Genomic DNA, 26,772 nt, shown 5'->3' with positions numbered 1-26,772 from the left:
CTATCGAAAAACAAAATATCTTACTGTCACTTCACACATGTAGAAAACAGGAGCCTTCAAAGGCCCGTAAGAAAGGATAGGTGTAGTTTATGATTTCAATTTTTAATATAATACTTTTTAAATTATAAAGAGTAATAATAGATACTTGTAAAAAAAAAAGGCTCAAACAAATCAGAGCTGTTAAAGTAAGAAGTAAAAGTCCTCTAAAAAGAGACTGCCAATTTAGACTTCATTAATGTATCGTGGTGCCTGTATTCCCTCAGCCTTGCCTGTTCTAAGCTTAATCTTTGCATGTCTAGTAAGTGAAAAGAAGTATTTAAAAAAATTTTTTTTAGAAAAACAATTTATTGCAAGTGAAGTTGAGAATCTTTTCGTATACTTATGAACCTTTGGTATTTGTTTTTCTTTGTTGTGTTTTCCAAAGCCCTCTCTCCAGTATCTAGAAGCAAGCCTTGCATACATTGAGCATTCAGTAAATATTTATTGAACAAATGAATGAATTCTGTTTTTTCTTCTTTACCCTTTTCCTACTGGGATGTTAATTTTTTAAATTTTATATACCGGTGCTCTTTGTATATTAAAGAAATTGGTTTTTATGGGACTTATGGTGATTTTTAGGTTAGGTGAGGGCTATATTGTTTATGTTGTATTTATCGGCCTTTCGCTTTATGACTTCTGGGTTCTATGGCAGGTCTAAAAAGGTTCCTTCACTCCAAGGTAAAGAAAAAAATCAATCTATGCATTCTTCTAATATCTTTTAGACACATTTTTATTGTTTTAGCTACCCAGAGGAGTATCCCACCTTTTTGGAAATCTGTTCCTCCCCACCCCCATAGTTCTCGTAGTGGCTGTCTATCAGAACCCACTGCTCCAGTTCAGCCCCTTGGGAACCAGAAGCAACTTGTACACACATAGAAAACTTACCCCAGCACAATTATAGATACACATTAGTTTCCAACTTCTGGGTTTCTACTTGAAGGCATTAATGTGTCATTTATCTAGCTATATTCTAACCGGATAGCTTTGTTCTGTCTGTGTTAGAAGTTTGTGGAAGTTTTTTTTTTATTGGGGCGTATTGGGGAACAGTGTGTTTCTCCAGGGCCTATCAGCTCCAAGTCATTGTCCTTCAATCAAATAGTGGAGGGCACAGCTCAGCTCCAAGTACAGTCGCCATTTTCAGTCTTAGTTGCAGGGGGCGCAGCCCACCATCCCATGCGGGAATTGAACCGGCAACCTTGTTGAGAGCTCGCGTTCTAACCGACTGAGCTATCCAGCTGCCCCTGTGTTAGAAGTCTTGAATAATGAGAGTCACGTTTCAAACAAGGGTGCCATGACCTCTCAGTCTGCTGGATGCCTCATTACCAGCATGAATTCAGGGTCTCCTTGGGCCTCACGGAATGAGTCCTTCATCTCACTAATTGTCCCTCCAACTTACGAGTTGAGCCCAGAGGAAAGAAAACAACGGAGAACTGCCGACAGTTGCAACTTAGGAGAAAGATGGAGCACGTAGATGTTCCCTCCTGGTTAATGTCCCTGTCCTCTGGAAACTCTGCTCCAATATGTTTTTACTATCCCAGACGTGGAGTCTGGTAGGGCAAAGGGTACTGTGGAAAGGGTGTTGTTGATTGAAACGGAACAGTGTTTCCCCAGGGAGAGGTGGGATTTGGCAGTATCCTTTCTCTCTGGGTGAGGGAGGAGCCTGAAAACCAGAGAGGATGTCTAAGACTTGTCTATGGTGCAGAGGATGCTGGGAAAATACTTTAGTGGTTCATGCTGTTCACAGACTGAGTGAACCTCATAGACTCAGAACCTAGCTCTGAGTGAACCTATTAAGAGCTAACTGGGTTTGGTCCTCTTGAAGGAGCGGGTCTGCCTTCCCTGGGACTTGCCTTGAGCACATCTCCAGAGGGTCAAGTATGTGGAAACTCTACTAGACCCTGCTCAATCCTCTGCTGACAGAGGGAAAGAAAATGGGCTGGTGGTATAAACAACCTAGAACCAATGAGTGAGTTTGTCTCTTGCTTTAAAACTAGTCAAGGAACCCCTCTTCTCCTTCAGGGTGCACTGTGCATTGTTCAACGCTAGCCTTCTAGTTACGTCACTTCAAACACTGGCATGAAGTCAAACCGGTTTCTCCCCTTTGACAGATCTGACATGTAACATTCCCCAGGAATACAGCATTGGTAAAGAGAAGAGATGGATGAGTTATTCATCCTGTCCCCAACGTCTGTCCAAATACGGTACAGACTTATGGGGTATGAATTCAGAGTAGGGTAGGCCTGAGACGTGTACAGCCACTCAGGATTGCTAGGGACCAACTGAAGTACACTTTCCCAACCTGAAGGAACCTTTACATCGGGGCTAGTACTGGCCTCTGGGTTATCCTATCATCACTTTCTATTTGATTTCCGTGATAACCATGCTGGGGGTTATCCTGAACAGCTAAAATGTGGACACAACCACTCTCAGATTAATTTAAGAAAACCTCCAAACCTCCTTTTTTTTTTTTTTTTTTTTTTTGCGTTATCTAGGAAAAAGCAAGGGGTGTAGGGGAATGTTGCTGGGAAGATCTGGTCTTCAAGTTCTTCAGCCGTTCTTTATTTTTTACAACTTTGTTGAGATATAATTCACAACAATACAATTCATCCATTTAAAGTGTCAAGTCAACAGTTTTAGTATATTCACAGATATGTGACACTATCACCACAATCCATTTTGGGACATTTTCATCACTTCCGAAAGAAACTCCATACCGTTTAGCTATTACCCCTCTAGCTCAATCCTCCCCAGTGCTAAGCGACCATATTCTTCCGACTTCAATGTAGACACTGAGGGTACCACTTCAGATAAGGTGTATGAAAGCTCAAACCACATGTGAGATATGATCAGCATCAGAACTATCCACTGCACTTAACTCTAAGGCAATATTCAAAATTATCCTTCCATAAATATTTAAATCCATCCTCATAATCTTACTTTCTTTGTTAAATCTTCTCTATTATAAAATAACCACAATGGAGAAAAGAAGCTAAACATGTATAACTATTTTTAAAAGTTTCTGTCGGTCATGTTTTATATTCTCGTGACTAAATTTATTTATCTTTATTACATCCTCCTCTTGCCAGGCTTCTGACTCTAACAGCAACTTAAAAGGGTCTGTTTTCATTACCACTAAATATATCTAATTTCTTTCCTTTGTACTTTGCCCGTTTTACTTACTGTCTTAAAACTCCAGCATGCTCTAAGGAGTTAAAAATTCGGTGCTTTCAGAGCTCCAGGATGCTCTAATTTTCTTTCAAGTATTGTGATACAGTGGAAAACAGGGAATTTACATTGAGAGATCTGGAGTCAAGTCTTGGATTTATTAATAACTGGATTTGTGATCTTGAGTTTAATATTCATGAGGTTCTATTTTGTCATCTATAAAGAGGAGATGTTAATACTATCATATTTACAGCATCATATCAGATAATAAATATAAACATAAATATATAACATTAATACCAGATATATTGGAAGTGTTTTCTTTTTATTTCTCCTAGCAATCAGTCTAGCTCTGAAGACCTTAATGTTGAGAAACTTGACGTGGAAGATAGTATCTAGGGCTAGTAGTTATTTGATATTTCCTTTAACTTGGCTAAATCGCTTTTCCAGAAAAAAAAGAATATCTTTAGTAACAAGATTCTCTAACTTAATTCTTTGTATTTCTTGGAGATTCTTGCACAACCGGCTCATTTTCCTTCTCGGAGGACTTGAGTCTCCGGCTAATGCTCATTCTAACACTGTCAGGACATTCCATCCTCTACTCTGAACATGCCTCTCCTCCAGTTTGACTTTGGCTGGACTATAACTACAGTATGATAAAATTCGTCTCATCATTTTAATTGGGATAGTTTCTTCATTATATATCTCTCAAGTGTTTACTGATAACTTACATTTGTGTTATTATTCACAGAGCTCTTTCTGTTGAAGATGTACGTATCCTGTGACTCAATAATTTGAGTCATTGGAGTACACCCGAGAGAGACTCCCACAGATGCCCAAGAAAGATGTGCAACATAAAAGATAAGACAACTCTTACAATTTATTAATTAATATACCAGACAAAATAATATCTGTGAATATAAAGTAATTGGGAATAAATCTAACAAAAGTGGTCCAAGGCTTCTATAGGAAAAACTGTATAAAATGTTATTAAGGCGTAGTAAAAAAAATCTAAATAAAACTAATGAATGTGGAGATACCATGTTCATATTAGGAAGATTTAATATCATGGAATGGCAACTCTCTTCAAACTGATATATAGATTCATGAGAAACAATAAAAATACCAACCATATTTTTCCTTAAAGTTCATAAGATGATACTAAAATTTAAATGGAAGAGTAAAGGACCAACAATAGTCAAACACTTCTAAAGAAGAAAGAAGAGGGACTTGCCTACCAGGTTTCAGAACTTATTTTGAAATTGTAATAATTAAGGTAATGTGGCATTGATGAAGCAAGAGACAAACTGACCAGTGGAATAGAACAGAGTCCAGAAACAGATTATCACAGTGTAGAACTTTAGTAAAGAACAGAGATTGCACGTCAGAGCAGTGGGAAAAAAGGGACCAACTGTTCAACAAACAGGTTTGGAAAAAATGGATCTCTATGTGGAAAAAGATGTAATTGGGTAATTATTTTATGACATATTTTAAAATTCCAACTGGATTAAAGATCCAAATGTTTAAAAAAAATTTAAATTCTTAGTATAAAATATTGGTAGACTTTTTTTAGACATGGAATAGGGAAATAAATCTTAAGCAAAACATTAAAAACATTTATGTGGAAGAAAATATTCATAAATTTGACTATTAGAATTAACTTTTAAAAGGACACTAAAGCAAGTGAAGTGAAAGGACACTCAAGAAGTGAAAATGTAACTATCAAACTGGGGGAAGATATTCATGCTATGGAGAACTAACCAAGGCTTTGTATCAAGAATAAATTAGGAACACTTACAAATCAGTTGGAAAAGCACACACACACACAAAACCAATAGAAACATAGGTAAAAGACATGAACAGGAATTTCGCAGAAGAGCAACACAAATGGCCAATAATTATTTGAAGTGCTATTAATCCATAGGATCTCTCTCTCTCTCTCCTTTATTACTGGTGACGGTGTACATTTGCACAACCATTTTGGAATATAGTTTCCAAACAGTTTTAATTATTTTCTATACTTGACCAGTTGCATATCCATGATTATGCAAGTGTACTATTATGTATATAATAGGAAAAACTCTTAGACATACATGAGAAAACTGCAAACCAATACCATTCATAACAGCAAAAACCTGGAAAACAACCCAAATGCCCTCAGTGGGAGAGTGGATAAATAAACTGTGGCATAAACAAAATAATATTATACAGCATTACAAATGAATGAAATAATCTATAGAGATAGAAAGATTAGTGGTTATGTGGGGTGGAGGTGGGGATTGAGAGTAAGGAGTGAAGCTAATGGATAGGAGTATTTCCTTTTGGAGTGCTGAAATGTTCTAAAATTAGATTATGGTGATGCTTACACAACTCTGTGAAGATACTAAAAATCACTGAATTATATACTCTGAAACTGGTGAATTTTTTTGGTGTGTAAATTATATCCCAATAAAGCTATTTTTAAAAGTATGAACTCCAGTGACACCTAAGAGTTGTGATGAATTTTGTCAATATTAAGTAGAAAAGGTGAGTCCCAAAAGATTACATGTATCAGGATACTCTTTAACTTTTATTTTGACATAATTTCAGACTTAGAGAAAAGTTGCAAGAATATCAGAGTTGTCATATAGTATTCACTTGGACTTCCCAAATGTTAATATTAAGCAATCATTTGCTTTCTCTTTCTTTCATACATATAATTTTTTGTACATACATAATACATTTTACCCTAAATTGTTAGTTTCAGAGGTGAACATAATGGCCCTTTACCCCTAAAAAGTATATAAATTTCTTTAAAACAAGGAATTGTGTTACATAACACAATTATCAACAGCAGGAAATTAACATCAACAGACTACTGTCATCTAATCTACAGAATTTACTCAAATTTTGCCAATTGCCCCATTAATATTCTTTATATTAATTAATTAATTCTTTATATTAATAAATGTGCCCCCCCCCCAAAAAAAAACCCCTCCTTGTTCACACATTGCATTCAGTTGTCATATCTGTTTAGTCTTCAGCCTGGAACAGTTTCAGAATATTACTGCAGATACTAGTTCTGACCACTTGGTTAAGATGGTGTTTACCAGGTTTATTCACTATAAAGTAACTCTTTTACCTTTTGTAATAAGTATCTGTGTGAAAATATTTTGTGACTATGATGCTACCGTTTTTACATAGGATAAAACATCTAAAATTTAAAAATATATACTTTTAATAAATGTCCATAGATCCAATAGGAAGCAAGAGAATGTGAAGATGGAATTCAGGATGATGGTTCTGTCAGGAGGCAGAAGGTGGAAGTTTGGAACGTGATATGGTTAAACACAACTTATTGTCCAGGACCTAGATTTTGTTTTTCATAATAAGTTTCCAAGTGCTTATTACATTATTAAAAGTAAGCTAAAGAAATAAAAAGGAACCACTGATAGATCTCTTATGTGTCATGAACAAAAGATTATGATTAATCCAATTTTGTGAACCTGAAGCCACCCTCCCAAATTTAAAAATAACAAAAATTTAAAGTAAATTAATTAAAGCTCTGCATATTAACATGGATAAATCTAAAAACATAATGTTGCCTGAAGAGAGCAAATGAAGATAGATATGTGCAGTATAATTTTTATGGATATATACAACATATATATATATATATATATATAAAACATGGATGAGTATTGTCAGTAAATTCAGGATTGTGGTTACATCTGCGAGTGGGGAGAGAGAGTAAATGGTATCAAAAAGGGCTACATACGAGGTCAGACAATTAAGTTTGTGAACTCATCGTAAAGAAAGTGCTACATACCTCATTGCTGAATATCACTATGGTCACCTTTGAAGTACTCCCCTTGGGAAGCTGTGCACCGATGTCAATGCCTAGTCCACCCTTTAAAACAATTTTGGAATTCTCTTTCTGAATGGCTATCAGAGCTGTCATCATATTACCTTGATGTCCTGAATGTCATCAAAATGTCTTTCTTTCAATATTTCCTTTATTTTGGGGTACAGAAAGAAGTCATTGGGGGCCAGATCAGGTGAGTAGGGAGGGTGTTCCAATAGTTATTTGCTTACTGGCTAAAACCTCCCTCACAGACAGTGCCGTGTGAGCTGGTGCATTGTTGTGATGCAAGAGCCATGAATTGTTGGCAACAAGTTCAGGTCGTCTAACTATTTCACGCAGCCTTTTCAGCACTTCCAAGTAGAAAACTTGGCTAATTGTTTGTCCAGTTAATACAAATTCATAATGAATAATCCCTCTGATATCAAAGAAAGGTTAACAATATCGGTGCAACAAATTCACAAACTTAATTGTCAGACCTTATAAATAGCATCAACTAGATTTGTAGTGTTTTATTAATAAAAACAAATATTACAAAATATGAAGGTTTGACAAATCTGGTAGTGAATACAGACATATTCGTTCCATTTTTCGCCATACTTTGTGGCGGTATATATTTCATAATTTGAAAATGAAATAGTGACAGCATCAAAGATTACAGCTAGGCCATCAAGTAAGTAAAGCACATGAAAGTGGTAAGGGTAATGTTTGGTACAGTATAGGAACACAGAACTTAGCATCTGAAGACCTGGGTTTGGGTCCCTGCTGTATGACTCACTACTTGTGTGAACTCGAACAAGTTGCTTGTTACTTAACGATGTTCAGCCTCAGTTCCCTCTTCATAAAATGGAAATAAAGAGCTTTTATACAGCTTAAATGTGTATTGCTCCTAGAGCACTACCCAGCACATTATCGGTGCTCACAAAATGGTAGCTATTGTTGTTTTATGTGCTTTCAAAACAGCATTTACTAACCCATACTAATTGGAACAAAAATCATCTCAATGAGACTGACAAATTCAAATTAAAAAAATATTTTATTGTAGGAATTGCAAAACTGAAAAATCGGCAGAAGCTGGGCAGTTATGGAAAGAGTCAGTAGAATGGGTTTAAGTAGTATTACCAGTAGTAATAGGAGCTCAGGTGAACAGGAGAGCACATACCGTGCACGAAGGGAGAAGCTACGGTTTACTTCCATTCAGCTGTTGGACTGGTGTCGCTAGATCTTAGTTTTCAAGAAAAAAAAATTTAAAAATAAAAAGTAAAAACACACATCTTGAGGCCAGTTAAAGCCAAAGACCATCAGCGTATGGCCCTTGCTTTCATGCTTAAAATGTGTGATGTTGCAGATCCAGGCAGAATGTACTTGCTCTTCACCTCTGTTTTCCCTGGAATCCCAGACAGCAGTCAGGATGGTGGGAACTATCCCGTGTGGAGTTGGTGGTTGGTGGGTGCTGCTTCATGGTTATCGTTGATCAGATTGTTGCCATGTCTGCTACATCTGAGAAAAGGTTGAGTTTACACTTCCAGCTCCTCATAAGTGAAGTCCCCTTGTTTCCTGTGATTTCGTTAGGTAAGGAGAGTGTCTTAAAATATTTCTCTATTCTCATGAAACTCCTGCCATTTCCCCCATTCATCAAGACCAGTCTTTATGAACAGTGTCCAAAGAGAAAGAGCCTCCTAAAAAACTAAGAGAACATCTTGATTCCAAAACCAAGGGAAGACAGTGTTTCAAGAACAGAGATGCTCCCAGTTGGAAAGTCAAATAGAATGAAAAAAAATTAACTTTATTTTGAACTAATTTTAGACTTACAGAAAAGGTGTAAAAAGATTTTCTGTGTGTTCCTCACCCAGTTTCCCCAACGTTAGTATCTCATATAACTTGAGTAAAATTATCAAATGAACATTGGTACAATATTTTGAAGTAAAGACCTCATACGAATGTCACCAGTTTTTCCACTACTATTCCGTTTCTGCTCTAGGATCCTTTCTAGGACCCCACATTGCATTTATTTGTTCTTTCTCTTTAGTCTCTAGCAATCTGTAAGAGTTCTCGGGTCTCTCCTGGTCTTTCATTACCTTGATAGCTTTGAAAAGTATTGACCAATTATTTTTTGGAAAGTCCCTCAATTCAGAATGTCTAATGTTTTTTTCATGATTGGAAAGAGATTATAAACGAATTTTTTACAAGAATACTACAGAAATGATGTTGTGTCATTTCTCAAAGCAAAATATCAAGTGGTTCATGATACGTCATTACTCATGTTTACCTTGATCACTTGGTTTAGGTGGTGTCTTCTGAGTTTCACCATTCTGTGTATCTTTTCCTTTGTACTGAAACGTATCTTTGGTAAGACACTTTGAATCTATGCAAATCCTGTTTCTCTTCAAATTTTCACCCACTAATTTATCATCGATCAGTGGATCTTGTCTGTAAGTTATTACCGTGGTGTTTGCCTAATGGTGATTTTTGTTATCCCTCTTTCTTTCTACTGCTACGTTTATTAATTGGACTTCTACTCCAAAAAGGGTCTGCCCTCTCTCCCCCATTCAAATAACCAGTTGTTTACATCAGTATGGATGCATGAATAACAACAATAAATACCTAGGGGTCTCTAAGTCATAATGCAATACTATCAGTTATTTTGTTGCTTTGGCCATTAGGAGCTCTTTCAGGTTGGCTCCTGTGTTCTTGTGACATCCTTTTTTGAGCATTGTTTTTTGGACCCACAAGATAGTCTATGCTCATCTTTTATTTTCCCAGCCTCAGCCTAGGGAATTATTTCTCCAAGGTTCTCCTTTTGATTGGAGAATGGTATTTAGAAATAAAGATCTGGATACTAGGTATCCTCATTACTTCTAAATACTCTGAGCAGACAGTACTAGGAAATATATGTATATTGATCCAAACAGACCCACCAATCTGTATTTCTGTACCTACTGTACATATGTTAAAAACTATGAGTGTATACTGATACCTCAGATTCCTATCGAACACCACAGGCTTCATTTTAGCTTTCCCCTTTTCTTTAAAAACTTTTTTCTCCAGCAGTGAGACACCCAACTCATGACCTACAATGTATTTGTTTAATTCTAGCACACAGGTAGTTTCAAATTGCTCACATCTCTCCACCCCACCATGGGAAGCACTTAGTATGTAGATCACAGCATTTATGTACATTTCAGTTTGTCTTATTTTTAGGTATTCAGTCAGTTATTTCCCTCAGTTATTAGGTGAGTTCTTTTTCCCCCCATTCTCTGCAGAATGGCTATGTTACTCATTTTTAATACAGTAAAGTTCATTCCTTAAGTGTTTATATTCAATTTTGGGTTTCTCCCCACCTCACCACCATGTATTGTGGTTTTTGTTTTTGATTATTGCTTTATTATCAGAAATTGTCTATGGCCACACCACCCTAAACTTGTCTGATCTTAGAAGCTAAGCAGGGTTGGGCATAGTTAGTACTTAGATAGGAGAAATAAAGTATATATCCTAAGTCAACAGCACAAAGTTTCCTCAAAATAATCATTAAATAATATTCTGTATGTTTTATTTTCTAATGCATTTTATACATACATCAATAAATTTAATATTGCATATTGAATGAGTGTGAACAGTATTTAAAGAAAGCCAAAGAGACTCCTCTTTTTGGACAGAAAACAGAAAATGTTACAATGAACTGTAAAATAAAGTCAAGATATATCTGGAAAACGTTAAATCTCAATTTAAATCCAAACTACAAAGAAATTGTGGATTAAATCTTACATGGTGTACTACACCTCTAAGGCAAACAATCTACAAACACTTTTAATCAAGAATGCAAGACTGTATTAGAGATTGGAAAAAACTGTTTTATCATGAAAGTCATAGATGAAAGATGTAGCGAGCTGTATTTCACAAGTTCTAGGACAGATGGAGGGGAGCACAATAATGCTCCCCCCAAGAATGACCACAGGACCTGTGAATATGTTAGGTTACATGGCAAAGAGAAATTAAGGTTGCAGGTGGATTTAAGGTTGCTCATCAGTTGGTTTTTAAATGGGGATATTATCCTGGATTATCTGGGTGGGCTTAGTGTAATCACAAAGACCCTTAAAAGGATAAGAGTTGGTCAGATATGATGTGAGAAGGACCCAACCTGCTATTGCTGGCTTTGAAGATGGAGGAAGGGAGCCAGGAGCAAAAAATGCAAACAGACTCTGGAAGCTGGAAATCAATTCCTCCCTAGAGCCCTGCCAACACCTTGATTTTAGCCCAGTGAGACAGTGTCAAACTTCCGACCTACACAACTGTAAGATAATATATTGTGTTCTTTTAAGCCACTGTTTGTGGTATTGTTAGCACAGCAATAGGGAACAAACACAACAGACAATCTACATTCGAACACTTTTCTAAAGGATTGTTTAACTTGGTCCCTCCCTAGATTACTGACTTTCCTCCCTTTATTTTTTTCCTTTCGGTCTATGCTCCAAATAGCTCGTTGTTACTCAAATATTATCCTACTTTCGGTCTATGCTCCAAACAGCTCGTTGTTACTCAAATATTATCCTACTTGGTTTTAGGTATTTACTTTTGGGGGTATGTGAAACATTACTACAGTTCTAAGAGTCAGTCCAATACAAAAATCTTGTCAATTCTCCATCACTCCTGCTACCTGGTTTCCATTCCTCCCCTGCTTCCTGCCCTTCCCATATAGGAAATCAATCATTTTAATTTCTGGTTTAGCCTTATATTTCTTTTGCCCAAATGAGCAGAAATTTGTTTTCTGATGTCCCCTTCTAGCTTACACAAAAGGTCGTGTACTATACTTTTGCCTTTAAGCAAATTAACTTTTTACAGTCCAGTGAATTTAGCACGAGGAAGTCCACTTAATAACCTCAAGCAAATGCTGTTCTGCTTAATTACACCAAGGGCCCGGTTGAAATGAATTAAAGCTTGAGACCGGAGGCAACCGACATAGCCCAGTCCACTTGCAGGAAGCTCGCACCTTTCCGTGCAGGTGGGGTATTCCCGAGGTCCTCCTCATCGCAGAGCCTGGTAACTGAGGTCATTAACTTTAGCAAACGTGGGTAGCACAGGAGCTCACTGCTGCTGGCACGAATCAATTATTCCCTTTTCAGAGGCTGAGTGGGTGACTTTTCTGATGACAGGTGTGTGGGTTCCCCAGGCCTTGAATCAATCCTAAAGCCCTCGCTTAGGCATCTTGCCTAAGTCACAGGATCGTCGTCTTGACCTGAGCCTGACGGGGAGGCCAAAGCTACAGCACAAGGGTGCTTTTCAGAGCGGGCACTTCCTCTATGTACAGTCCCGCCCAAAGGCTCCAGAAACAGGATAAAACATCACACTCGGATCCGTGCTTTCCCTCCAGTGCATCTCCCCAGGGTTAGGTAGCCCCTAACACACTCATCACAAGAACCCTCCCACCTCCCGCCTGCGGGAACGAATATTCCCAGGATCCTGGGCCGTTTCGATTGACGTTACTTCCGGGAAAAGTAACCTTTCTTCGGCGGTTGCAGGCCTGGAGAGGTCTCGCGACATTTGCTCCCGCGAGATCTGCTTGCTCACTCTAGCGACGACATCCTCCTCCTCCTCCCCGCCGCCTTTCGGCAATCTTCGCCAGTCCCAGCCCCGACCAATCTGCACTCAGATAGCATGGATCCTAGACTCCCCCCGAACCCCGGTCCACGCGGGGCGTCAGGCAGCAGCGGCGGGGTGCGAGGTGCTCGAGGCCGACGGCAGCGGCACTGCGGACAGCCACGGGCTGGAGACTAGCAGTGAGCGTGGGCGGGGCGGGGGTAAGCCAGCTGAGTAGCGGCTCGATTGTTCTGGCCTGGCTATGGCGCCTCTCCTCCCCCCCGCCATGGCTCCCCGTGTCCCTGCTCCGCTCCTCTCAGTGAGTGAAAGTGGCCGCCGCCGCCGCCGGCCCAGCGCCCGCAGCCGCCTCAGCGCCGCCGCCATCTTGGGGTCCCAGGAGCCGCCGAAGGAGCGGGCTAGGAGCGTCCACGCTCAACGCAGTCACCGTCCCACGGCCTCGGAGAGCGAACCGCGGCTCCATCGTCGGCGGGGCGACCCCCCCCTCCGGACCCCGCCCGCACCCCGCCCCCCCTCCGCCGCCGCCGCGGCGGCGGGGCCCGGCGGCCCGAGGTGAGGCGACTGGACGTGGGCAGGCGAACGGAGGGGGGGTCGTGTAGGCCCCGTTGCGCCCCTCTCTGCGGGCGACGACTGGGCCGCGTCTTAAAGGGGCCGTAGCCCCCGGCCCTGGGATTTGGTGGGGTTAGTGGGGAGGATGGGTGTGAACCCTAGGCAGGGTTGGGACCTCAGGGACCTGGGCCTCGTCCGTCCCCTCTCGTATCTCTTGAGACCCGGGGTCACGCGATGACCTCAGCCAGCCGAGGAAGCCCGTGGGGCGCCCACACGTGGGGAGTGTTAGACCCGGTGCACGTGGGACCCGGTGGGGCGGTGTCGGGCTAACACGTGTGTGGGTTTGGGGGTGGGGTGGGGCAGGGCGGGGGCTGCTGGGGCTCGAGTGTGAACTCTGAGGATTATACCTGTCCTTTTGAGCCAATGAGATCTAAGGGCCAGAGAGCGTGTTCAGTAGTGGGGAGTCAGTCGGGGTGTGGACGAGCGGTGCCTGCTGCGTGTTGGTGTTGGGTGGGTGCAGCCCCGCACGTGCACAGACTCCGCGTGTAGGTGATACTCTGTCTGGTCTTTTCGGCTTTCGTAGGGCGGCTAGGCAGGTGTCATCCTGTTTGACATTCCCTCCGGAGCTTCCTGATGAAAACTACTTCCGTAATCACCGAGGGTGGAAGCCCCCTACAGTTTAGGAGCGATAGAGCCTGCGAAGGCACTCGTTATTTTAGTTACCGGCCAAGTGTGCCGAATTCTCCTTTGATTCGTACGCTGTCTGGTTTCATGTTTCTGTACTTGTTGGTAAGAATGGGAGAGGGAACGAGGGGGTTGACCTCGCTAACAGCTATCACAGGGAACCGGCTTACCTTTCCCATCAGTGAGTTGCGTGAGGTCCTCCCAGGGAAATTCTCACTGTGAGGGCTTTCCAATTCATTTTTTAAAGTAACTGCTTTATTGATGTATAATTCATATACCAAGAAACTCACCCTTTTGAAGTGTACAGTTCCGTGATGTTTAGTATGCGCATAGAGTTGTCCAGCTGTCACCGCTGTCTAATTCATCAGCCCCAAAAGAAGCCCCTTTAGCAGTCACTCCCCGTTCTTCCTCCCCTGAGCCCCTAACAGCTAATCTATTTTATGTCTCTGTAGATTTGCTTATTCTGAATATTTTGTATAAATGGAATCACATAATATGTGCCCGTTTGTGACTGGCTTCTTTCGTTTAACATGTTTTCAAGGTTCACCCAGGTTAGAGCATGTGGCAGAACTTCGTTCCTTTTTATTGCCCAATAATATTCCGCTCAGATTGTGTTTTATGCTTGAAATTCACAAGCTCTTCCCAGAAAACAATTTGAGATTATGTATGGTAAAAGTTGCTGCATACCTACTGGTTGCATACCGAATTAATTGTGTTTTTAAGGATTAAATTCCATTATTTTAGTTAACGGTGTTCTTATCCTCTACATTTTTGTTTCAGAAGACTCCAAACCATTTTTAAAAGATCTGTGTCTTTTGATAGGAAATAATTGTAAAGAGCACAAATGTGATTTTAAAAGTTTATGACTAATAAAAACATTTTGAGTACATCAAGGTGCAAATGTGATTGTCTAAGCAACAGACTACAAACTGTGGTGTGATAACGTCACTTATTGAAAGTTTATTAAGTACTACTGAGGGAAGGTATGACAGCTTTCGACTGCTGTTCCTCGTGTAGAGATAGGGCAAGGAGAAGAATAATGGACACCTCTTTTGCCCACAAGAAGATTAAAACTGGCTTGGGGATTTGACATTTCAACATACATGTTCACACAAAATATCAATGCTGGGATGCAGTGAATTTTAGACTGGTCAGAGCGGGATAGGGTTCATAGGGAACTTTCAGTTTGAACAGGAAAATAAGTGAATTTGATGACAAATTTTAAAGTTGGGTCTTAAGTATAAGAATTTTGTTAGGGTAGGCTGTACATGCAGAAGATGAGAAAAGCATGTTTGTTAATACTTACTCTACACACTTTTTATGGGCACTAATCCTAATCATGGGGGCCCCGGTCCCACCTCCTAATACCATTGCTTTGGGGGGTTAGGATTTCAACTTAGGAATTTGGGTGGGACACAGACCTTCAGACCATGGCTGAACATTAAGTCAGAAATTTAGTTAGGGAAGCATTGGATACACTTGCTAATCATGATACAGTAGGTTTGCTTAGGGTTGAAAAATTGATCACAAAAAAGCTTAATGCCTGTGTTTACTAAGTACATAAGAGATTTCTATATGTTAGGTCAGAAACAGGAGATCAGTAATAGTCAATGTAGTTGACAACCTTAGATAGAAAAAATCACTGGGACTAAATGCTGTCCATATTTTGAATGGACTAGAGGACAGTGAGTAAACTGACGCACGCCTTTATAAACCTTCACTACCAAAGATTGACAACCTGTGTGATGGGCTCTAGAGCAGGCAGGGTTCTTACATTTTTTTACGTGTCATGGACCCCATGGACCCCTTGGGGTCTAAAGAAGCCTGTGAACCCCTTCTTAGAATATGACTTTTGTTTGTTTGGTTGGTTTTTACAAGACTTTATTGGGGAACAGTGTGTACTTCCAGGACTGTTTTTTTTTTTTCCCAAGTAAAGTTGTCCTTTCAGTCTTAGTTGTGGAGGGTGCCATTCAGCTTCAAGTTGTTGTCCTTTCAGTCTTAGTTGTGGAGGGCGCAGCTCAGCTCCAGGTCCAGTTGCCCTTGCTAGTTGTAGGGGGCACAGCCCACCATCCCTTGCGGGAGTCGAACTGGCAACCTTGTGGTTGAGAGGACGCACTCCAACCAACTGAGCCATCCGGGAGCTCAGCAGCAGCTCAGCTCAAGGGGCCGTGTTCAATCTTAGTTGCAGGGGGCGCTGCCCACCATCCCTTGCGGGAATCCAGGAGTTGAACTGGCAACCTTGTGGTTGAGAGCCCACTGGCCCATGTGGGAATCGAACCGGCAGCCTTCGGATTTAGGAGCACGGAGCTCCAACTGCCTGAGCCACCGGGCCAGCCCCAGAATATGACTTTTAAATGTATAAAATGTAGTTCATGTAGTTAAAGAATTTATGATGTGAAAAATTTGCTTTTATTACTGAATGAAGTAACAGCTAGTGATAGTCCTGCTCATATGTGGTGTGCTGCCTACATTCAGATTTGAAGGAAGTAACTACTTCACTTATAGGTTAGTGAAAATAAGGATGTAAATTTTTTTCCATCTTTGCAATAATGCTAGCAGAGTACACACAAGAAGAAAAGTAACTGCACTAGATTGTAAAGACTGGGGTGCACCTCTTTCTTAATGTCCAGTGTCCTTTGTCTTAAGATTTGGTGCAATATGTCTAGAAAAATAATAGAAAAAAAAATTTTTTTTCCATCTAAGTTCATGGACCCATAGTTTAAGACTCACAGTTTAAGAGCCTCTGCCCTATAGGGCTTTGTACACATAAAACTAAGTTCATATGGGTCAAGCCAGTGGTCTCCATAGCAAGACGTAGGGTTGTTAACTCAAATTCATGTTCACAAGAAGATGAACTGAACATGACTTCTTATGGGAAAATCAAGTTATAGTTTAGCTAAAGAGAAACCTGGTAGTATAATGGAAAGACATTGGTTTTGGACATTAAAAAGACTTGGGTTTGAATCCTGCTTACCACTGGGTAAGTTATTGGACTTTTTTTGCATTTCAGTTCTCCTTATCTGTGGTAATTTCACTTCTGAGATTAAATGACATTAACTACAAAATAGCAGAGCATGTATGGCACATAGGGTTTTCTCAGGGTGTTCAAGTACAGAGTTCAGCTTTTGGTAATGGTACTAAAACTATTCTCATTTCTTATTAAAGAACAAATGAAGTGTCTCCAGGTTTGCATGTGACAGCTAGCTTTTCTGGGTAAGAAGTTAGTAGCTAGGTTAAACTGGGTAAATCTCATATCTTTGTCTATGAACAGAAAAATGGCTACTGACCATCAATATGGTAAAAAGAAAGCTAGGCCAAATGGTCAGTTTATCTCTGAGAATGTTGCCAGAAAGGCCTAAGAGAGGTATGAAAAGTAAAAATTTTTAAATTTACTGCATTATCTTGGTATGAAACCACAATACAGCCACTCTTAGATTATTGAGTAGATTCTAATTATTGCACCTCAAGGAAGAGCACATTAAGCAGGAGGGAAGTTTCCAGAAAATGGCAGTGTAAATGATGAAGGTAATGGGGAGGCTTTTGTATGAAGATAAAGAAATTTGACTCTACAATGCAATGATGAAGACAGAGATGGACTATGACTAAACTGTATTGAATTAAGAAAAACATGAATAATAATCCTGGAAAATTAGAAATCGCTTGAAAGATGAATATTGTTTGTCAGGGCGTGAATAGTGAGTGGTTGGTTTATGAAGCATATTAGCACAGAAAGTGGTTAAGGTTCAAGAACAGACCAGATATAATTTAAGGATTACAAAGCCAAAGACTTGTGATTCAGCTCTAGTTTATTTCAGGTCACCAAAACGAACCATTTAACGATACTTGTACCTAATAGTTTATGAAATGCCTTATTTATTCACTCAGTAAAGATTTATCGAACACCTAGTGACTGCTTTTTGATCCTCCTAGTAACCATTTGTTGAGCATCTGCCACACCCAAGGGACTGTGATAGATTCTGGGGGTGTGCAGTGAATACAGTTCTATCTACATGTATGGAGAGTGCAGAGGCTCTGCAAAGATAAACACACAATTACGCAAACTCTCAGTGCCGTGGAGAAGTATAAACTCAAATGTTTCTCTTGAGGTGCTGATACAAATTACTAGTACTTAGGTTTGTGGTGGTTTTTTTTTTAATGAGACATTCTGTTTCAAGGCCCTAATCTGCCTTGTTAACAGAAGCATTGTAATCCAGTGGCAGAGTAGGGTAGCCCAGCCGCTTTTAGATCTTGGAGTCAGATGACCGGGGTTCGAATTTTAGCTCTCCCTCTTGTTAACTGTGTGGCCTCTGGAAAGCTATTTAAACCTCAATTTCTTCATCTATTAAATTAGGGTAATAGTAGTACCTACTTCAGAGAGGATAATTGTGAGAAATCAGTGACTACACAGAAGTACTTAGAATGGTACCTGGCACATAGTGCTCTCAAGTGTTAGCTATACGTAATTATAAGTGCTGTTTTATTTTGACAGTATAATCAAGAGTTTAATCTAGAGTTTTAATTTATAAAGTATGGAAATCAGAACCTTTTTATTATGAGTAGAAGATATCTCATTTGTAGGTAAGGCAGAGAAGAATACATCAATAAAGAAAATAGTTATTGTGCATTAACTTTGCGTTTATGTAATGAATACCCGTAAATGTTAATAGAAATATCTTTCTATTTAAGATTATAACAAAGAGGTGGTGTTTTACAACATAGAATTTTTTAATTCAGGCTCTAAATTATTTCTGTCCATGATATCATTCTAATGTTAGTAATAGTTTGCTATTTTTAAAATTGTTTTGTTTGGTGAATGTTGGGGAACAGTGTGTTTTACCGGGACCCATCAGCTCCATATCAAGTCGTTTTCAATCTAGTTGGGGGGCAGCTCAGCTCCAAGTCAAGTCATTGTGTTCAGTCTAGTAGTGGAGGGCAAAGCTCACTGGCCCATGTGGGAATCGAACCAGCGACCTTGGTGTTATGAGCACTGCACTCTAACCATTGAGCCAACCGGCGCCCCTAGATTGCTCTTTTAAGAATCATTCTTAGAATATAATAAGTAGACCAGACTTCTAGAGCAGTGGGAAAGTTTCTGTAAAGAATCAAATAATAAATCTTAGGCCTTGCTGGTCGTGCTTCCCTGTTGTTCCTACTCAACTCTGCCATTGTAGTGTGAAAGCAGCCATAGTCAAGATGTAAATGAATGAGTGGGGCTATGTTCTGATAAAACTTTATCTATGGGCACTGAAATTGTAATTTCATATAATTTTCCTGTGTCACAAAATAAGGTCCCCTCCAATTATGTAAAAATGTAAAAACCATTCGTACTTGTCAGGATGTACTAGCATGGACAGTGGGCTGGGTTTGGCCTGCAGGCCATACTGTGCCAACTCCTACTCTAGAAGCTTGGCTCTACAACTTCCTGGCTGGGTGGTCTTGTGCCAGTGAATAGTTAAGCCTTAATTCCATCTTTTTAATGGGGGATAATAATAGTATCTATTTATATAGAGAGTTGTTAGAAATAAATGAGATAATCCTTCTGAAGTGCTTAGCACCATCCCTGACACATAGTAAGTGTTGAATAAATGCTATATGTTATTATCTAATTGAACCCTTTCGTTTTACCATGAGGCTGTTGGGACCCTGAGAGGATCACGCATGGTCCCGAGGTCTCCCTATGGCTTGTCATTAGCGTTACACTCACAGCTCTTGACTTCAGCTTCTCTTTCTACCCTACCATGCTGCTTTCACCGAGGATTGTAGTACCATTTAATTCCGTTAAAATGCTGCTTGAAAAAACTGTTCTCTTGGATACCACAATGGTGGATACATGGCATTATGCATTAGCACTTTATAGCACAAAAAGTAAACTTTAATGTTTGCAAATTAAGCAAAAATCATTTAGGAGGTCAGTGATCCAAGGAAGGAATGTAGACTATGACAGGAGAATCTAATTATATTACAAATGTATGAAACAACCTTACTCGAGGGGAGGAGGATGGTGCTGACCTAAGTAACCTTGGAAATGAGTGGAATCTAAGACCAAAGGAACCTCACGTAAGCACGGTAGTCTGATTGATAAAGTTGTATCCCATGGGGGTTCAGGTCAATTCTGATACTTACATACATGTATACTGCAGTTGAACAATTAAGTAAATGCATGGTGGGAGACAAGCTTTTCACTGTTAGAGTGGGAATTTACAGATAAGCAGATAGGCTAGAATGATCCATGTAGTAATGGATTAGAGTCGGAGACATGCGTATGAACCCATGTTCAGCGTAATACAGATACAGATGTTGACATATTGAAATATTTGCAGGTCTGTGTACATACTCGGATATATATATATATATATATATATACATATATATATATATATATATATATATATATCCGCTCTTGTCAGCTGAGAAGGTTAAAAGAAACCCAGGAGCCCACCTAGTACCTAGATCTTGGTTTCTAATACCATTATCCAATGAACGGAACTAGAACTCTGGAGAAATGGCGGATTCTAGAACTGGGGCAGGAAATATACAAGATGAGCCAGGATCATCTTGTAATGCCAGAAAGTAAGGAAGTGCTCCAACCACCACCACCACACAACAACCACAACCCCACATTCATGAGCACATGTCAAAGGAGCAGAGGAACCCACTGAAAGAGCTCCCAGTGGCCAAAACCGGAACCACTTGAGCAGCAGAATAAACAACGCAGCGTTGGATTATAATCCATAATATAACATCAGCATTTAAGTGTCTATATTGACCTTAAATAAATGATTGAATAAATGAATGTACTGCCCTAGGCCCTCTGGAGGTCCTTCAGACAATGTTGGAGCACTTTATTACTTGGGACTTTGGAGTTCTTGGATTCCAATCCTGGCTCTGCCACTTCTGGCTGTGTGACCATGGGTGGGTTAAATAAGCTGTCTGTAAAATGGAGGTTATAATAATATTCTCGATGTTATAAAAGGATTGATTAAATGAGTTTACATATATAAAATGCACGTGCATATAAAACATTTGGCACCTGGTTCTCAATAGAATGTGTGTATATAGCCGCCTTATTACAGCAGCTTTCAAAGAATTTGGATTCCCACTTGGAATTCATTGTCATGGAGCCTCCCTCCGCACTTCTGAAGCTTCTTGAATGGAGGAAAATCTAACTTTAAGAAATGTTTATTGAGCACCTAGTCTGAAGTAAACATACCTGCATTGTTCAAATTGTGTAGACCGTATAGTGAAGAGAATAATGATATTTGGTGTTAGTAAAATCATCACATATCTAAGTGACTAAAGTATCCAAAGACTGAAAAGCAAGAAGCAAACTCATAGACACAGACAATAGTTTAGTGATTACCAGAGGGTAAGCGGGGGTGGGGTGGGACATGGTAGATGAGGGTAAAAGGGATCAAATATATGATGATGGAAGGAGAACTGGCTCTGGGTGGTGAACACACAATGTGGTACATAGATGATGTATTACAGAATTGTACACCTGAAATCTATGTAACTTTACTAAGAATTGTCACCCCAATAAACTTTAATTAAAAAAAAAATCAAACTTGATCAGAACACACACACGAAAAGGCCCATTTAGTGTACAATTTAACTCATGCTTATATACAGGTGGTTTTTCCTTAGGATGAATTACCTGAACTTTGATTTCTTAGACTTCCTGTAGAGAACACAATTCTACATAACTAAGAACACCCACACCAGTTAGTATGTTCACTCCCCAAATGAAAACTGACTTTCAGTATAGGAAAACTTTGAGTAAATATAAAAGTGAATTTTGGACTATTGGCTATTTATGGATGTCCTTTGATTTTCAGTAATAATCTTTCACCGTCACTCATGTAGTAATGCAGGGTTAACTATACAGAACTGATAACTAATTTTTCCTAGTATTTTGTGGGATCTTTATTTTTCACAAGTAACTATCAAGTAAGCTAATGTTATTTTCCTCTTGCTGAGTAAGGAACTGAGTTGATCAAGATTCTCTGGGCTGAGAATTCAGTCCTTTATCTCTTTACAGGAGCATTGTTTTTCTCAGCTATCTCATTCCCTGAAAAAGGTAACTTGTTTTCATGGATCTAGCAGAGAAAGTCATTGAAATCACTGGTTCTTAAGTAAGAAGGATTTTTAGCTGTTTTCAAATTTTTGATAAATTATTATTAATTCAGATTGGGTGTTTTTCACCAGAAGACTTATGAAATATATAGCCTGGGGACCTCTAACATAGCCTAACTTAAAAAAAAAAAATTCTTTTTTTAATTACCATGTGAAAGGTCCATCATCTACCTCTGGAAACATTTCATCACTTTTGGATTTTTTGAGCTAGTAATATTTAGACTCTAAATGCTTAATAAATAGGGATTACACTTGTTTGACCAAATCCTCTCTGTTGTGACTACTATAGAACTCCCTGGAGGCATTTGTGCTAGTAAGGCTATTTTATTATTCTGATAAGACGTTTTTATTCCCATCTTGGTAAAGATACCATGTTTTCCCGAAAATAAGACCAGGTCTTAAACCGTATTTCCTCCAAAATAAGACCAGGTCTTGTATTAATTTTTGCTTCAAAAGACACATTAAGGCGTATTTTCAGGGGATGTCTTATTTTTTCATGTACAGCAATCTACATTTATTCAAATACAGTCATGTCATCTGGAACATCGTCGTAACATTCTAAATGCATCCGTCTGGCTGATGATCTTAAATGGGGCTTATTTTCAGGGAAACACGGTAATCTTCTAGGAAGTTGAAATGATTCTTTCCTAGAAGAAAGCAAATGCATTGTAATTGATTTTTTTTTGACCTTGGTAACGTATTTTTTTGGTATAATATTCCGATTTCATTAAGGATGAAAAGTAGGGAAGGGAGAATGGATAAGCATTTTTTTCTTTATCACAATATACCTGTGATGTAGGCCACAATATTTTCTTTTGGCCATTTTTGAAATTTATGAAAGGGCCTTTTTTTTTTTTTTTTTTTTTTTTTTAAAGCTAAGAGTTCTTCATTCCATTTAAAATGTAGGTGTTATTTTTACCTCTGGAACTTTGTGCTTTGGGTAAACTCTGGGCTTGTTAATTTGCTAGACTGTTCCCATGCCCTTGTAGTGATCCCTTTGGTTGAGCAGGTTGTTTCTGGCCTCCATGTAGAGGGCTCTGTCAGCCTCTTCTCCTTGAGGGCAAGGTCTTTTCCTCCTCGTGTTTAAATTAAGTGTCTGGTACATAGTAGTCTCATAGTAAATGTTCAGTCTGAATGGAAAGTTTTGGTTCAACTAGAATATTTCAAGATTGCTTTGTGATTTATTTATCTCTTATTTGCCATGTGTAGGGCAACCAAAAATTTGTTACTCAAATGTGAATACTTTTGAAAGCAAAGGGAGAGCAAATATTAGCAATTATGCTTAGGATAACAGGCACATGCTTGAACTGTGTTGGGCAAACCAACTAGGAGGTATGTCACCCTAGTCATGACACTTTTTTATTTTGGTTATAGGAGAGTCTGATGGTGAAGAATGGGGTTTTGGAGCCAGTGGTAATAGATCTGAGTTCTGATTCTTGTTTGGACAAGTTATTAAACTTAAATGGGAATGAGATGTGAATCATTGGGAGGATTAAATGAGCTCGTACTATTAAAGCTCCTACTTAGGACAGAGAATCCCCTCACACTTGTGTGCGTTTATTCAGCATTGGGTCCTCTCCTCCCATCAGGGCCAGAACTAGAGTTTTTACTTGCAGCTGAGGCTGGCTTGGAACTTTTCTTTTATGGCCTAGATTATTTTAAACATTTCAGGGAATGCAGGAATGTTTTTTAGCTGAGCCATTGAACTTGTTTTTGTTCAAGTTGTATAATTGATGGTGGGCAGGAAATGAATACCCTATCAAACCTAATTACTCTTACTCTTTCTCAGAATATTCCTGAAAAACTTTACCCCAATTATTTTCTGCATAATTGCTAAGAGATAATTTAATGATTTAGACTTAGCAAACTAAAGAAGTCGTTGTAACCTTTGTTTTAACTAAATGGAATGATACAAATTAATATTATTGATTAGGAAAAAGTGATTTAAATGAGTATTTCATTGTTTCTTATCAATATTTATACTATCAGAATTAATTTTCTTTTGGCATTTGAATTATTTTTCCCCCCTGTATTATTTGTTTTGCTAATTTAATTCATTTTAATTTGTGATTTTTAAAGAAGGAAACCAAAGAAAAGCGGTTTTCATGTGCTTTGTGTATTAGTACAAGCATCCGCATTATAAACCAAAGGAAAGCGTTCTGATACTAAGACTTCCAACAATTTCTGGTATCGCATATGATTCCTTATGAAACAACAGATAATAATGTAATGCAGAAAGACCTAGAGTAAAGGACAGTCTCAATGATACAGGTCCAACTAAGAGAATTAAGAGAAATGGGGATTATTTACCCGTTAAGTATTCAATAAACTGTTGCTTCCTTAAAATATTGGCAAGTTAATAAAGACTCTTTTGCTTATTTTTTTTCAGTAAAGGATACTGGTTAAGCACAGCGTATGTTACGGGAACTTTCAGTGTCTTCCCATAGGTTGGTGCTGGAGAAGCACAATAATACTTTTAAGGGCCATGGTTGGAAAGTGAATCCTAATCTCAGCTGCGAAAGAGAAAGTGGACCAGGATCTTCTGGAATAATTCTGGGTAGCCTTGGAGCCCATCAGACTTCCATGAGAATCCTGGTAAGGTTATGACATTTGTGTTAGAGGCAATTTGCATCTTTACTTGGTGTGGAATTGGCAAAGGTGGCCACTTAGCCTGATGGCATATTATTTGCAACGCCCTCTGCAGAGTGATTTTTTTAATACCCTTGCACATGGATAAAGAGTAAAAACAAGCTAGGAATGATTAGTACTTTTTTTTATGTAGAAGTTTCTAATTTTGATGAAGTCAGTTTATCAACATTTTCTTTTATGGTTAGTGCTTTCTGTGTCCTATCCAATAAATTTTTACCTACTCCAAGGTCATAAAAATATGTTTTCTTTTAGAAGCGTTATCATTTTAGCTTTACATTTAAGTCTGTGATTTATCTCTCAACTTTATTTTTGTGTATGGTATGAGGTAGGGTTTTGAGGTTCAGTTTCTTCCCCCCGTATGGATCTCCAGTTGTTCCAGCAGTATTTGTTGGAAAAACTTTCCTTTCCCTATTGGATTTTTTAGTGCCTTTATAAGGAATCAGTGTGACCATGTAACTTCGGGTTTCTTTCTGAACTCTATTCTGTACCATTGTTTTATTTGTCTATCCTTATGCCAAATGCAGTACTCTCTTGATTACTATAACTTTCAGTAAGTCGTGAAATCAGATAGCATAAACTCTAACGTTCATATTTTTCAAACTTGTTTGGATTATTCTAGGTCCTTTGTATTTCCATATAAATTTTAGACTGAGTTTGTCAGTTTCTTCAAAAACCCTTTTGGGATTTGCCTGGGAATCTAGAGATGAATTAGGGGACAATTGACATCTTAATAATGAATATTCCAGTCCATGAACATATAGTGGTAGTAACACATAGAACTGGCAAAGGCATTCTATTTATTAGGTTAGTGCAAAATAATTGCGGTTTTTGCCTTTAATTTTAACCTTTTAAACTTCAGTTACTTTTGAACCAACCTAATATGTAAAGGACTCCTATAAATCAATAATAACTCTACAATTTTATTCAAATGTGGTAAAAAACAACAACACACATTTCACAAAGGAAATTATACAGATTGCAAGGTGCTCAACTTCATCAGTCAGTAGGGTGTACAAATTAAAACCACCGTGATTTTGAGATACTGTTACAACACTAAGTGTTGGCAAAGATGGGAAGCAACTGGAATTCTTTGTTGATGGGAGGGTAAAATAGTAAAACCATTTTGGAAAATTATTTGATGGTTTCTCATAATGAAAATTTAAATATCCATCAATAGGTGAAGAGATAAATTTGGTTATATTTATTCTTATAATGGAATCCGATTTAGCATAAAAAGAGCGAACTACTGATACATATACTAACATGGATGAAGTACAAAACATACTAAAAAAACAAAAGTGTACGTGTAGTGATTCCATTTATATAAATTTCTAGAGCATACAAAATTAATCTGGTCATAGAAGTCAGAACAGTGATTGCCCCTAGAACAAGAGGTAGGAATTGACTGGAAAGAAGCAAAGCCCTCAGAGAACTTTCTGGGGTAATGAGCTATTCTTGATATATCTTGATGGGTGTGAATTATATGGATATGTGCATATGTCAGAACTCATCAAACTATGTATTTAATATCTGTATTTTCTTCAATATATATAAATTATACCTCAATTTCAAAATCTTTGTAACTTTCACTTGAAAAATAGCACGTTAAGAATTTTGAAAAATATTAAAATTAAAAAATAGAAAGTAGAAGAGGTCCCTCTTAGTCCAATTCCCAGAAATAAACACCTTTAGTTGTTTGGGATGTAACTTTTCAGACATATTCTAGTCTTACGGTGTAGCGGTAAAAGGTGAGGGGTTAGATTATCGGATTCTAATCCCATTCCCTATTAAATTGTGTGATTTGAGCAAGTTACTTAATGTGTAAGATTTTGGTTATCTGTAAGTGGAATAATAATAGTAACAATCTCTTTAAACAGAAAACTACTGGGTGCTCTAGTTCTGTGTGCTAGAAATATATACTACTGCTAGAATTTTGTAAGAACCCTCTAAAATGTTACAAATATTTTTCACTATTATTTACTTTTTAGCTGTATTTTTTTCTTTGCAGAAATGATACGTTATTAACATGTTCTTTGAGATATAATTCCCAGTGTATAAAATTCACCCATGTAAAATGTATATAGTTTTAGTATACTCATTGGTTTTAGTATACTGTATTC

At 38.5% G+C, this 26,772-nt stretch overlaps 1 protein-coding gene across 2 annotated transcripts in view; it reads left to right on the top strand.

The window, feature by feature from the left end:
• Positions 1–13,071: 13,071 nt before the first annotated feature.
• Positions 13,072–26,772, top strand: part of INO80 (INO80 complex ATPase subunit) — a 108,536-nt gene continuing 94,835 nt past the window's right edge. The window contains exon 1 of one of the 2 annotated variants that reach the window (XM_081048215.1): positions 13,072–13,189. The gene's annotated coding sequence lies outside the window, so the exon portion shown is untranslated. Of the gene's footprint in view, positions 13,190–23,296; positions 24,599–26,772 lie in introns of those variants that run through there. The other variant, XM_081048214.1, reaches the window with a different exon arrangement.

This window comes from Rhinolophus hipposideros, assembly GCF_964194185.1.
Source record: "Rhinolophus hipposideros genome assembly, chromosome: 5".
NCBI classification, from domain to species: Eukaryota; Metazoa; Chordata; class Mammalia; order Chiroptera; family Rhinolophidae; genus Rhinolophus; species Rhinolophus hipposideros.
This window is presented reverse-complemented; position numbering and strand designations above follow the sequence as displayed.